We start from the raw sequence: 12,636 nt of genomic DNA on the forward strand, positions 1-12,636 counted from the left end.
TTATTTCGAAAAGAAGTAAAAATTGTTCACAGCAAGAGTTTAAGATTTTTGCTGAGCGCGAACTGAGATACTTAAATGACATAACCTTATGTTTTTAGAGCAGAAAACTTAAATTCTTAAAGAAAAGTTTTATTTTTCAAGAGTAAAATTAATTTCTTTATGGAAAAAAGATTTTCTCAGAGCAGCAAATGAAATATAGTGAATAAAACTTTTTTTTTAATGGAGAGAAATTATTTTCTGAAGACAACAAACTAATTCCTTCAAGATATATTTTCTACATATGAGTGTGGTTTAAGAATTTGGTAAAACTGAATTGAGAAAGAACCAAAAAGGGATGAAAAAGTCAAATTTACTTTTCTTCAGAGCGAAATTTATTTCTGAGAGGAGAAATCTTTCATGTGAGGGCGCAATTACCTATAATGCACAGCAAACTCTTTCTAGAGAGAGTAAACATATTTTTGGGAAGAGTAAAACATTTTCCGACGAGCAAAACTATTTTAACGGCGGCGGAAGTTAAAGTATCCCACCATGCAACATCCAAGTTTGATGACCCAGAGTCTCCGAGTTGGTAGCCGGTGTCAGACAGTTCGTGTTCATGTCGGCTACATGGACGATCTGCTCTCCGAGACAATCATGACTGACTTCATCGGCGATACGGGCACGCCAGCCCGGCCCTACCCTGCCTGCGTACGATGCTGTGGGGAACTCACAGCATCGTACACAGGCTACGGGCACGCGGGTCAGTTGCCACTTGTCTGAGTCCCAGAAGAACGGTTTTATGTTTGAGTGATTCGTCCTGACGGCAGACGGTGTGCGACGGGACCGCATTGGGGTTCTTCATTAGCTCTGCATAGCATAGCCCTGCGAACAGGTCTGTGTGTTCCCGGCGTTATTATACGTTATTATACGCCGGGAACACACAGACCTGTACGCAGGGCTATGCATGGCAGGGCTGTGTGTTACCGGCGTTATACAGTCTCCCACCACATAACACCGGTAACACACAGCCAATGTGTGTGATATTCATCTTTTCTAAGAGGAGAAGCCAGATTCGTAATTTATAGAAACTGAAACTGAACCGAGCCCGCCAGATTTGACCACAGTCGCGGACTGGTTTTAACTTTCACGTACGTGTGGTTTGCGGGGTCAAAAACGTGAAAGTCAACCAGCCCGTAAAAGGCATATCCCGTCCGAAAACACCACAGCTGTGGACCCACAACTACTGTATTGATCCACGCTCGACTGTGGTCAAATCTGGCGGGCCAGGTTCGGTTTCAGTCGAAGACTCTATCAAATACGAATCTGGCTTATAGAAAAGATGACTATCACACAACATAACATTTAACAACACAGCAACTGATGAAGGAATAGCTCTGCATGGCAGGGCTGTGTGTTACCGGCGTTATGTGGTGGAAGGCCGTATAACGCCGGTAACACACAGCCCATGCAGAGCTAATGAAGGAATCCAATGCGGTCCATCCCGTCGCACAACGTCTTTGGACGAATCACTCAAACACAAAACCGTTCTTCAGGGACTCAGACAAATGGCAACTGTTGAACTGACTCGTTTGCGTTCCCATGCCCATAGCCCTGCGTACGATGCTGTGTGTTCCCGGCGTTATACGGCCCCAACACACAGCATCGTACGCAGGCAGGGTAGGGCCAGGCTAGCTGCAGTACAGTATGGCAAACCGTCCGACCCAAATACCCAGGTAAAACCTCGAGGTACTGTACTGCAGCTAGGGCCGGGCTAGCGTGCCTGTATCGCCGATGAAGTCAGCATGGTTGTCTCGGAGATTCTGGGTCATCAAACTTGGGTGTTGCATGGTGGGATAGTTTAACTTCCGCCGCCGTTAAAATAAAGTTTTTGCTCGTCGGAAAAATGTTTTACTCTTCCCAAAAATATGTTTACTCTCTCTAGAAAGAGTTTGCTGTGCATTATAGGTAATTGCGCCCTCACATGAAATATTTCTCCTCTCAGAAATAAATTTCGCTCTGAAGAAAAGTAAGTTTGACTTTTTCATCCTTCCTTTTTCGTTCTTTCTCAGTTCAGTTTTACCAAATTCTTAAACCACACTCATATGTAGAAAATATATCTTGAAAGAATTAGTTTTGTTGTCTTCAGAAAATAATTTCTCGCCATTGAGAAAAAAGTTTTATTCTCTGTATTTCAATTTGCTGCTCTGAGAAAATTTTTTTCCATAAAGAAATTAATTTTACTCTTGGAAAAATAAAACTTTTCTTTAAGAATTTAAGTTTTCTGCTCTAAAGACATAAGGTTATATCATTTAAGTAACTCAGTTCGCGCTCAGCAAAAATCTTAAACTCCTGCTGTGAACAATTTTTACTTCTTTTCGAATAAAAAACGCTTTTGAGCAACAAATATTTTGTTCAAAGTTAAAGTTATTTTTTAAAAGTTAAAGTGTTTTTGTTAAAAGTTTTTAAAAACAGTTTACCCAAAAATAAAGTTTCCCCGTTCAGAAATAAAAGTTTGTTGTGGAGAAATAAAATTTCTTACAAATATTAAATATATTGTCAAGAAATATGAGTTTATGTTCAAAAGTAATAAATTTCCATGACGTGTAGGGGAGTTTGTCATCTTGAAAATTTTTTACTTTTGTTTTACAAAATAAAAAATACTTTTGAGAAACATATTTTGTTTATGGTTAAAACTAAAACTACTTCCGAGAAGTTAAAGTTAAGATAATGTTAAGATAAAGTTGATTAAAAATTAAAAGTTTGTGTTGGAGAAACAAAATCTCTTACAAATATTAAAGATATTGTCAAGAAAAATTAGAGTTTATATTCAAAAGTAATAGAGTTCCGTGACGTGTAGGGGCCACCGTAGTAGGGGATCGCCTTTGTAAACTGATTCGCTCAAAACATGCAAAATGTTGCAATTTCTGGTGACACCATGTGGTTGTCGGTGGGTTGCAATCTCGGAAATAACAAAGCAAAGTTGTGGGGAAATAATTTTAGCTCAACGTGTTACAATTTCAAGCCTGAGAATAACTGTTGCAATTTTGGTGGGTGAGTCAATGGACAAGACAACACGTCGTTGACAAATTAGCGCCCACAACGGACTCCAATATTTTGCGTACAGTCAAACGCATTGCCCCCAGAAAAATGCGTGCGAAAAAATTCCAGTGCGTATAATACGCACTTTTTTGCGTAACCGCGAACTCTGAAAAATGTATATTTATCAACAAAAAAATCACGCACGCGCAGCGCGACGACCACTGCGCTTTAAGGTGAAGAAATAATTCACGTTCCAATTAGAAAAAAGGAAGTGACATGGTTGACTTATTGGACAAATGCAAATATGAATTTTTATATCGCTGTAAGATATATTTGAAAACATTCCCTGAACTAAAAACAAAAAAATGATGTTACATAGTCATTACAATGTCAGCTTATCTCTTAAATCACTTTCGTAAATAGATTATCAGCACCAGGTTTGTATAGCATCTATGACCCATTTAGCATTTGGGTAAATTAGCTGTCTTATGCACAACTTCATTAAATACCTTTTCGCGATCCCTGGGATCGTCTTTGTTCTAGTCTGTAAGAGAATGATTGAGGTGTAATAGCCTTTTGTTTTCCATTGAAATTGTAATCTGGTGGGTAAATTTTCTGATGAGAAAATCTGGTGCCAACACAGGCCTTTAAACTTGCGATATGTAACTTCCATGACCCTACTAAAATTTAGTTGTAATGATCTCCGTTGTTTTTTAACATATATAGTCATTTATTCTATAGGTCAAAAAAGGGAAAAGTAAAGTGGTAGGAGGGGCACATTGCAGCTACGTCAAGTGAGGAAACTTAAATGATTTTATGCATTGCCTACAAACACAAAAAGTACATTAAATAATCAAATTACTTGAATTAAATATCAATTTGTTGAATATATTCTTAAGAAATCTATTAACAGCAACGATTTTGTTCCCTTTTCTAAGTTTTATATTTATTCAAATTTTGTTTGTCATTCTATACATTCAATACAGAGTGGAACAAAAACTACTTGTTGTGTAGATTAAATGTAATTTTAAAGTGAAATGCAGTGGCAGCCATACTTGATTAAGGCAAATTAGGAATATTTCTCGGGCGATAAAATGTATTCAAAAATATTGCCTGGACAAAAATTAAGATAAATGCATACATTACTTGAACATAATGTCGCATTTTTCTCAATTCAATATGCATATTTCTTTTATCAGTGAATGTATTGCTACCATTATCCGTTTATATCTATACAAATTAGGTAATGTTATACCTCTTAGATTGTATTGGACTTTTAGTATGTCATTCTAGGACCTCTCTAAAATGCACAAAGAAAAATTAATTCTATTGCTGTATTAATTAGGGACATACAAAGAAAAGCGAAGTGTTGTGGCGGCCATATTGGATTTATGCAAATGAGAATATTTCTATGACGTCAAAATATTTTAATCAACATTGCCTAAACCAAAACAAGCCAAATAAGCCCAAAACCCGCATATATCATGTTTAGCCGAATATTTTTAGTAGCAACATTCTATCAGCACCTAGTTTGTAATCTTTTTACATATATGCAAATTAGGCATTGTTTACATTTCTAGATTGTACGAGGCTTTTAGTATGTCATTGTAGGACTTCTCTGAAATACACAGTGGATAAATAATTCTATTGCTGTCAGAAGTAGCATAAAAATAGTTATTAATTGGGAAAAATACAAAGAAAAGTGAAGGTTGTGGCGGCCATATTGGATTTATGCAAATTAGGAATATTTCTATGACGACTAGATATTTCCATCAACATTACCTAAACCAAAAACAAGGCAAATAAGCCAAAAACCTGCATAACATATCATGTGTAGCCAATTATTTTTAGCAGAAACATTCTATCAGCACTAAGTTTGTACCCATAATCTTTTTACATATATGCAAATTAGGCACTGTTTACAATTCTAGATTGTACTAGGCTTTTAGTATGTTATTCTAGGACTTGTCTAAAATACAATGTGAAAAAACTATTCTATTGCTGTCAGTTGTAGCTTAAAAATAGCTATTAATTCGAGAAAAACTAAGAAAAGTGAAGTGTTGTGGCGGCCATATTGGATTTATGCAAATGAGGAATATTTCTATGACGACAAAATATTTTCAACAACATTGCCTAGACCAAAAAGGAGGCAAATAACCCAAAAACCTGTATCAAAATCATGTTTAGCCACATATTTTAAGTAGAAACCATCTATCAGCGACAATTTTATACCCATGAGCCCCCTTTACATTATGCACATTAGGACTGTTGCACCCCTTAGATTTTATTATACTTTTAGTATGTTATTTTGGGACCTTTCCAAAATGCATGGTGAAGAAATAATTTCTGTTGCAATTAGTCCTAGGTTGACCCCTTTTTTGGCATAGATTGACTGGACTATATCTCTCAGTCTAGACAGAGCGGCTGCCCCATGCTGGTTTACTATAATAAATCGACGAGTCGGTGGCTTTGAAATGTGTCCGTGATACCCAAGCTAATCGTGTGTTTTGTATGTGGATTGTGTCCGTCTCATACGCTGAGTTGCGGTACCTAGGTGAAAGGCACTGTAAGGTCTGAAACTTTAGGTACTGGAGAACTTTCGCAACATGCATAGCATAGCCCCCATTAGTTTGACCATAGACCTTAAAAACGGAAGGACAGGCAACTAGCTATTTTCTTTCATGTAATCCTGGTTATAATCGTGAAAAACTTGAACACTCATTAACATAACAAACGTAACTGTTTATCTCTCGTATCGCAAGCTCACGGAAATTCCCGTGATTTGAGAGACTTGTCAGACGCGAGATTATGTTAATCACTACAACATTGCGATCAGCGCATGCTCAAGCTTTCGCGTCTAATTTCAAAGTGTCGTGTTGTAAACAACAATGGCCGATTGAGTCGGAGACGCGTGAATTTAGTCCTAGTTTTACAAATGTACGTATGACTTCCTCCCAAAAATACTAGTACAAACCACGAAATAAGACACGTAGAAACGTACATTAGCACTGTCATGCATTATTGTTACAACAGAGAAACATGAGACGGCAAGAAAAATTACTCAGAGGAAACGCACAAAATGTTGTGTTGTAAACAACAATGGCCGATTGAGTCGGTGACGCGTGAATTTAGTCCTAGTTTTACAAATGTACGTATGACTTCCTCCTAAAATACTAGTTCAATCCACGAAATAAAACACGTAGAAACGTACATTAGCACTGTCATGCATTATTATTACAACAGAGAAACATGAGACGGTACGAAAAATTACTAAGAGGAAACGCACAAAATGTCGTGTTGTAAACAACAATGGCCGACTGAGTCGGAGACGCGTGAATAGTCCTAGTTTTACAAATGTACGCATGACTTCCTCCTAAAAATACTAGTTCAATCCACGAAATAAGACACGTAGAAACGTACATTAGCACTGTCATGCATTATTAAGAGGGTAAAAAAATTACTTAGTTGAAACGCACAAAAAGATCGTCCATCAACAGCAATCATGATGGCCGATCGAGCTGGAGATGCCTGCACGTGAATTTGGTACAAATTTGGTGAATTTGGTACAAGTTTTTCAATGTAAACATGATTTGCCCCGCATAATACTAGTCAGTTGACGAAATACCTAGCGTTGAAACGTTTACTATCATTGACATGCATTATCATTACAGCAGAGAAATATGACAGTAGGTATGAAATTTTCAGTTGAAACATGAAGTCGCTTCGTAAACAACAATGGCCGATCGGGCTGAAGACGCACGAGTTTTAAAAATACTACAGTGCCGAAGTGCAAGAAGTACATAATGAAGTAAAAGAAAGTTTACAGCATTACACATGAATCAGAAATAAACGGAAGAGTTATCAGGGGTGTACAATGATTAGATTGCAAAATTAACTTTGCCGACTCGATCATGAATTGACGGGAATTACAAAAACAACAACAATAAATATACCTAATAGTGACTCATCTGTCGAAAATGGTAGCAAAATTGTCTGTAAAAATCAATGGGTAATACAATGCTTGAAAACAACGTGAACTAGACCCCGGAACAGAACGCGACTTGACTCGACAGCACAGGTATAGCGTCTTCTGTGTAGCTCCAGTGCTGCCAAGACGTCACTGTGTCATCACGTGACGTGTTTTGCGTTTACATAACTGCGCAGAGGATTATAACCCAGATCGTACGGGTAAACACGCAAGTTTCTTTGTCTTTTCTGGCAGTTGCCTGTCCTTCCGTTTTTAAGGTCTATGGTTTGACCAGAGGTCTTCCTCCCCCTACTGTCTATTGGTTTGAGCAGGTCTGTTAATATGTAACAGTTCCATAAACAATGACAGGAAATGACTCAAGTCATGGGAGTAAGCCTGTTTCAAGCCTGTTTCAGAATTTCGCTTTTTCTTACCTCATTCGCACATTTTTGACACTGATGTGTTCATTTGAACAAATTCACATCTCCACCTCTACATCTACCTGTACACCAAATACTGAGACGGTAGCTTTGGCGGTATGGAGCCTTTGTGTGTGACGGACATACATCCGCACATACCCACAAATATACAGACGCCATTTAGACTAATCATATAGCTCTTTTTGGTATTTAGATATAAAACCAAATATGAGCTAAAAACTTATTTCTATCAGTTGCATGGGGACCAATTATTCCTTGAGATTTGTGATGAGAAAATTGAAATTCGCCTATAATAAGACTGTGTAATTACAGTTAGAAGATGAAAAATGCAATTGTGCAAGCTTTATTGCTTAAATAACTAACGCAATACGTAATTCTGATGCTCTTTAATGAGATTGCACGAGCTCTCAGTGAGTATAGTAAACACAATCCTGCGTTGTACTGTAGAGTGGACCTATTGTAATGTCAAGTCCCATGAGATGGTCAAGCAGTGGAATAGCTGCAAAATTGTAGCTCTGGTTTTTGCGACCTCGCCCACCAGTAGAGCTACAATGCCGAAGGCCCACATTGAGCGTGTTTCTGGGAGCTGCCACTACCGGAAGTTGGTAATGGCGGCTCCAAGAAATGTTTTTGGAACGCGATCGACGTATTTGAACAAATACCAAACCCCATACACGACAAGGTTAGTGTAGTATACCGGTAGTGTTTAATCTTCAGTAGAGATAAATCAGTATGACCAAATGCAGTAAATATATGCGTTTTACATGAAATGCCGTGCCATGTGCAGCGTGCTTATTTTGTATGCTTCAGGCCTTCGGCATTGTAGATCTACTGGTGAGCGAGGTCGCAAAGACCAAAACTCACCGACCGCCTCACCGTAGAGTTTACAATTTTGCAGCTAGCAGTGGAAAAACCTCGTCGAGTCCTCACAGGGCATGGGGGCCTGGCATTGCCAGTGTGGTACTGTGTATACCCATAGACAGTAGAGGGGAAGAGCTCCCCCATCGCTACTTTCTATGGTATATTAGGCCAAAGTAATTAAATTCTTTGTTTTGCGTCCACTCAAAATGGGAAAAGGTACGCGTCTAAGCGGCTGAAAACACACACAAAAAAATTAACACAATGTAATATGATTGCAGCGAATAAAAAATTGTAACAAATTTTAGTTCAGAAAAGCTAAGCGGTCATGTCCTAAAATTCCCTATTCAAATACATTGTGTGTGTTTTTCATGAAAACCCTTACCAAATTCTGGTACAATAAAAACATACCTGAGGTATACTTTTTCAGACCAAGTAGGTACATGTTTGGTATACCAGAGGTATACCTTTGGTTTAAAAAGAGCCTACCTCGGGTAGTCCAGATTTGGACACTTTTGCCAAAAATAGGTATACCTGAGGTATACCTATTTTTGGCAAAAGTGTCCAAATCTGACTACCTGAGGTAGGCTCTTTTTTAAACCACAGGTATACCTCAGGTATACAAATAGGTACAATGTAGGTATACCTGCAATTGTCCAGATTTGGACACTTGCGTCCAAAATAGGTATACCAGAAATATACCTTACCAAAACAAATACGCATAATTTAGGTATTATACCTGCAATGTACCTATTTTGTTTACATAGTTGTTCAGACGATCTGAACTATGTAAACAAAATAGGTAAATTTCAGGTATTTACCTAAATTATACCCATTTGTTTTTGTAAGGTTTACTTCTGGTATTACCTACTTTGGTATGCAAGTGTCCTGAGATGGATCTGATCTGACTCTTTACCAGAAAAACCAGAGATGCTGAAAACCAAAGAAACAACATACTCAGGTGACAGCAAAAATTATGCATTGTACCATAAGTTTCAACATCTTTTCTCTTCTCTTACAATAATAAATTCAGTTCAGATGATAAGCACATAGAAGTTGTAAAAACACTTTTGGCCAATGCCAACGATAAGATGATGACATGATTGAGAATGAGAAGCTGACAAATTTAACAGATTGTTGACAGCACAAGATATGTTTATCCGACTAAGCTTTGAAATACCAGCATCACAAGAAACCTAGCTATTAGCAAATAAAGGTATTATTAAAAAGACAACAGAGAAAAAAAGGTTAAATTCAATTTGTGGTATGATTTATTTTCTAATGCCATGCTCATTTCATGCAACTTAAGTGTCTTCAAAAGACATTCATTTGACATATGAAGTTTCATGTAACACTTATATTACTGTCAAAGGCTGTGATTTGGCTTTCTTGCTCTCTGTATTTCTTGTCCGTTTACAGTACCAGCAATGCATTCTGCAAAATACAAATCATTGAGGATAGACTGAGTGTAACGTAATCTTTCTTGTTTGACCAAAACCTGTGAACATCGTAATTTGATGAAAGTAATCTGTAATTATTTGAAAATGAGACAAAAGCACGTTGGAAAATTTAAGCGGAGAAACCAAATGCATAAATAATTATGATCATTTATAAATAATGATTAAAATGGACAGCCAACAACTCGCAGTATGCTGTTTACAAGGAGCTAGAAACGGAGGAGCACCATGTTTACATACACGATGGCGACAATGTACAGCTGTTGTGAAACAAATGAATTCTGTATGAATCCGTACTCAACAAAACGCATCTGTTGTTTAACAGAGCAATATAAGGGTTACAGAACATAATAGCGACGTGTAAATAGACAGCACATTGACTTACATTCTGATCAGCTGGCAGGATAGACACTGGACGGTTCCCATTTGCAGCGAGGTCTCTCCGAGTCTCCGTTGTGTGTCATACATGAGAAAATATAGTCGGAATTTTTACTGCTTTTCGCGTTCACAAATTTTGAACTCTGTCTGTCCCTGATACTGTATACACGTTTTTGCGACACTATGATATCATTTGGGTGTAATTCATAGAAAGGTCACAAAATTGTCCATCAGATAACTCCCCGATCACAATACACAGCCGACAACACTAAAATCTAAATTCGCGCCGATTGAGCCTCATGACATTCACGGAAGTGCTATCTATAAATCATTACGCGATCGATAAAATAGTTCCATTTTTAAACGCATGGACTTGACTCTACATCTGCACAAATCTGTTATGTTTCATATTAAATATAGCAATCAATTTATTACATGAATAAAAATGGTTGATTTGAATGATAGAAAGACTACGAAGAGAGTAAAATTCTTTCAGCACGAAGAATCAATATCAATGCGCGAACTGAACTTGATGAACCCGTGACCTGAGAGTAAACATGATGGCTGCTCACAGCTGGGCCGGCAAAACAAAACGCGTTGGACATTGGCAATGTAGCATACTGGATTTTCGTTTAGCAGCTCGGGATGTAGTATCCTAAACCTCAAATGTGTGATCGGCAATAGCTCTGATGCTGAAAACATAGATAAAAGCCTTCACCTTAATCCATGTCATCAGATGGCTAGATTTTGTTCGGGACATCGCTGCAGGGAGACAGCAGTACCATGAAGGGCATCCTATTAGGATTTTAAAATAACTGTACCGATCTTTTGCTCAGAGTTGTAATACGACCGCGGTCACATGCTGTGCTTGGAGGTAACGGGTCCTTGCTTTACACATTGAATGCATTGACATTAACTTGTCTGTTTCTTAAATGAAAAGTTCTCGTCTGTCGACATTTGTAAGGTACAAATTTGCGGTATTGATTAAAACTCTACGACCTGTCCTTGCTGCTCATTTACAAAGAGGTGTACGTACAGATAAACGTAATTAAACAACTTTTCGTTTGAAACTGCATTATAATTTTGGTGTGAAAATATTTTGAGAAACTACAGGGCTAGACTTGCAAGACAGACAAGGCCCTGTTTTAATAATTTGTTTTCCGAAAAATTCTGCTGTTGATCAAACCATGATTTACCCAACCAAATTAAATGACATAGTTAATGTCACTACACATGCAATACCCATCCTAAAATAGCAATGTTGCTGAGTTGTATCGATTTTTAAGGAGCAGATTTGTGTTTACAATTTAATTAATAATAGGTTCATTGGGTTTTTAAAAATAAATGAATATAAATGAAAGATAAATTTTGCATTGCTTGAATATGACCGGTCACACACTGTACTGCCTGGTAATGAAATACAGTTACTTCATATTTGCAGCAATAATATGAATCAATCAAACAGGCAGAGACATTTCAGGTATATAATCACAAGAGTTTTCATCGACATGCACTCTACAAGCAGACTGGCATATGGCAAAAAAAAATACTAAGTCATGGATTGGTATATTTCTGGTATACCAGTCTTCAACTTGACCATACATAGTAGAAGAGGTACATAATAGGTACTACCTGTTTCCTACCTAAAATGAACTGGTACATGTTAGGTATACCTGATTTATACCTGAGTACTGAGGTACAGCTTTGGTACACTGTATCAAAAATTGACCTTGAAAATAGGTACTCATCTGGTATACCAGGAGTATACCAGAAGTGATTTGGTATACCTCTGGTATACCAAAGAGATACCTAAGCTATACCTTTTGTGGCGAGAATTTGGTAAGGGAACCTTAAAACCTACGCGGGTGGGGACGCAAAACAAGAATTTAATTACTTTGGCCTTACCACAATGGCCACAGGCATTCGACTCAATTGCAAGCAAACCGTCACTTATGCAGTGATGATGGGAGAAGGGGGGGGGGGCAGTAGCCCTGCTTACAGGTCTGTGTGTCTCCGGCATGGTACGGCGCCTCCACCACAGCCCTGCAACTTGCAAGGGTCCATAGAGATAACTGGCGAGATTCAAAATGGCGATCTCCGTGGGTAAACAACTTGTCGAGTACGTTATGTTTCAGAATAAACGAGCGGTTTTGGACGTTAGGAGAAGTTAATCGCATCTTTTCTGGGGTCGGTTAGGAGTAAGGTAGGCAGGAAAGGATTTTGCCCCGATAGAGCAGAATTTCGGCCAAAAAGACAGTCTTTTCGTTGCGGTCCGGATCTGGACCGCATTGTCGCAAGTCATCCCCATAGACCGTTGCAGGGCTGTGGTGAAGGCCGTATCACGCCGGGAACACACAGACCTGTACGCAGGGCTAGGGGAGCAGTAGCCCTGCGTACGGATCTGTGGCGCCATGGCGTTATCCGTAGGCCGGGTCGTGTACGCCGGGAACACACAGACCTGTACGCAGGGCTAGCGGGGCAGTACCTATGCTTCGATCTCCTTGACCTACCTCCGTGA

The 12,636-nt window shown here is 38.4% G+C and overlaps 2 long non-coding RNA genes across 3 annotated transcripts in view; both read right to left on the reverse strand.

Annotated features, from left to right (window-relative positions):
• The window catches only part of LOC139132926 (uncharacterized), a 138,685-nt gene that overhangs the window by 70,562 nt on the left and 55,487 nt on the right, over positions 1-12,636 (reverse strand). The gene's annotated exons all lie outside the window — the stretch shown is intronic.
• LOC139132462 (uncharacterized) lies at positions 9,532-10,376 on the reverse strand. The gene is made up of 2 exons (XR_011552307.1): positions 10,126-10,376; positions 9,532-9,717 (listed from the first exon to the last, which is right to left on the reverse strand). It is a non-coding gene; the product is annotated as an uncharacterized lncRNA (long non-coding RNA).

This window comes from Ptychodera flava, chromosome 5 (assembly GCF_041260155.1).
Source record: "Ptychodera flava strain L36383 chromosome 5, AS_Pfla_20210202, whole genome shotgun sequence".
Lineage (NCBI taxonomy): Eukaryota > Metazoa > Hemichordata > Enteropneusta > Ptychoderidae > Ptychodera > Ptychodera flava.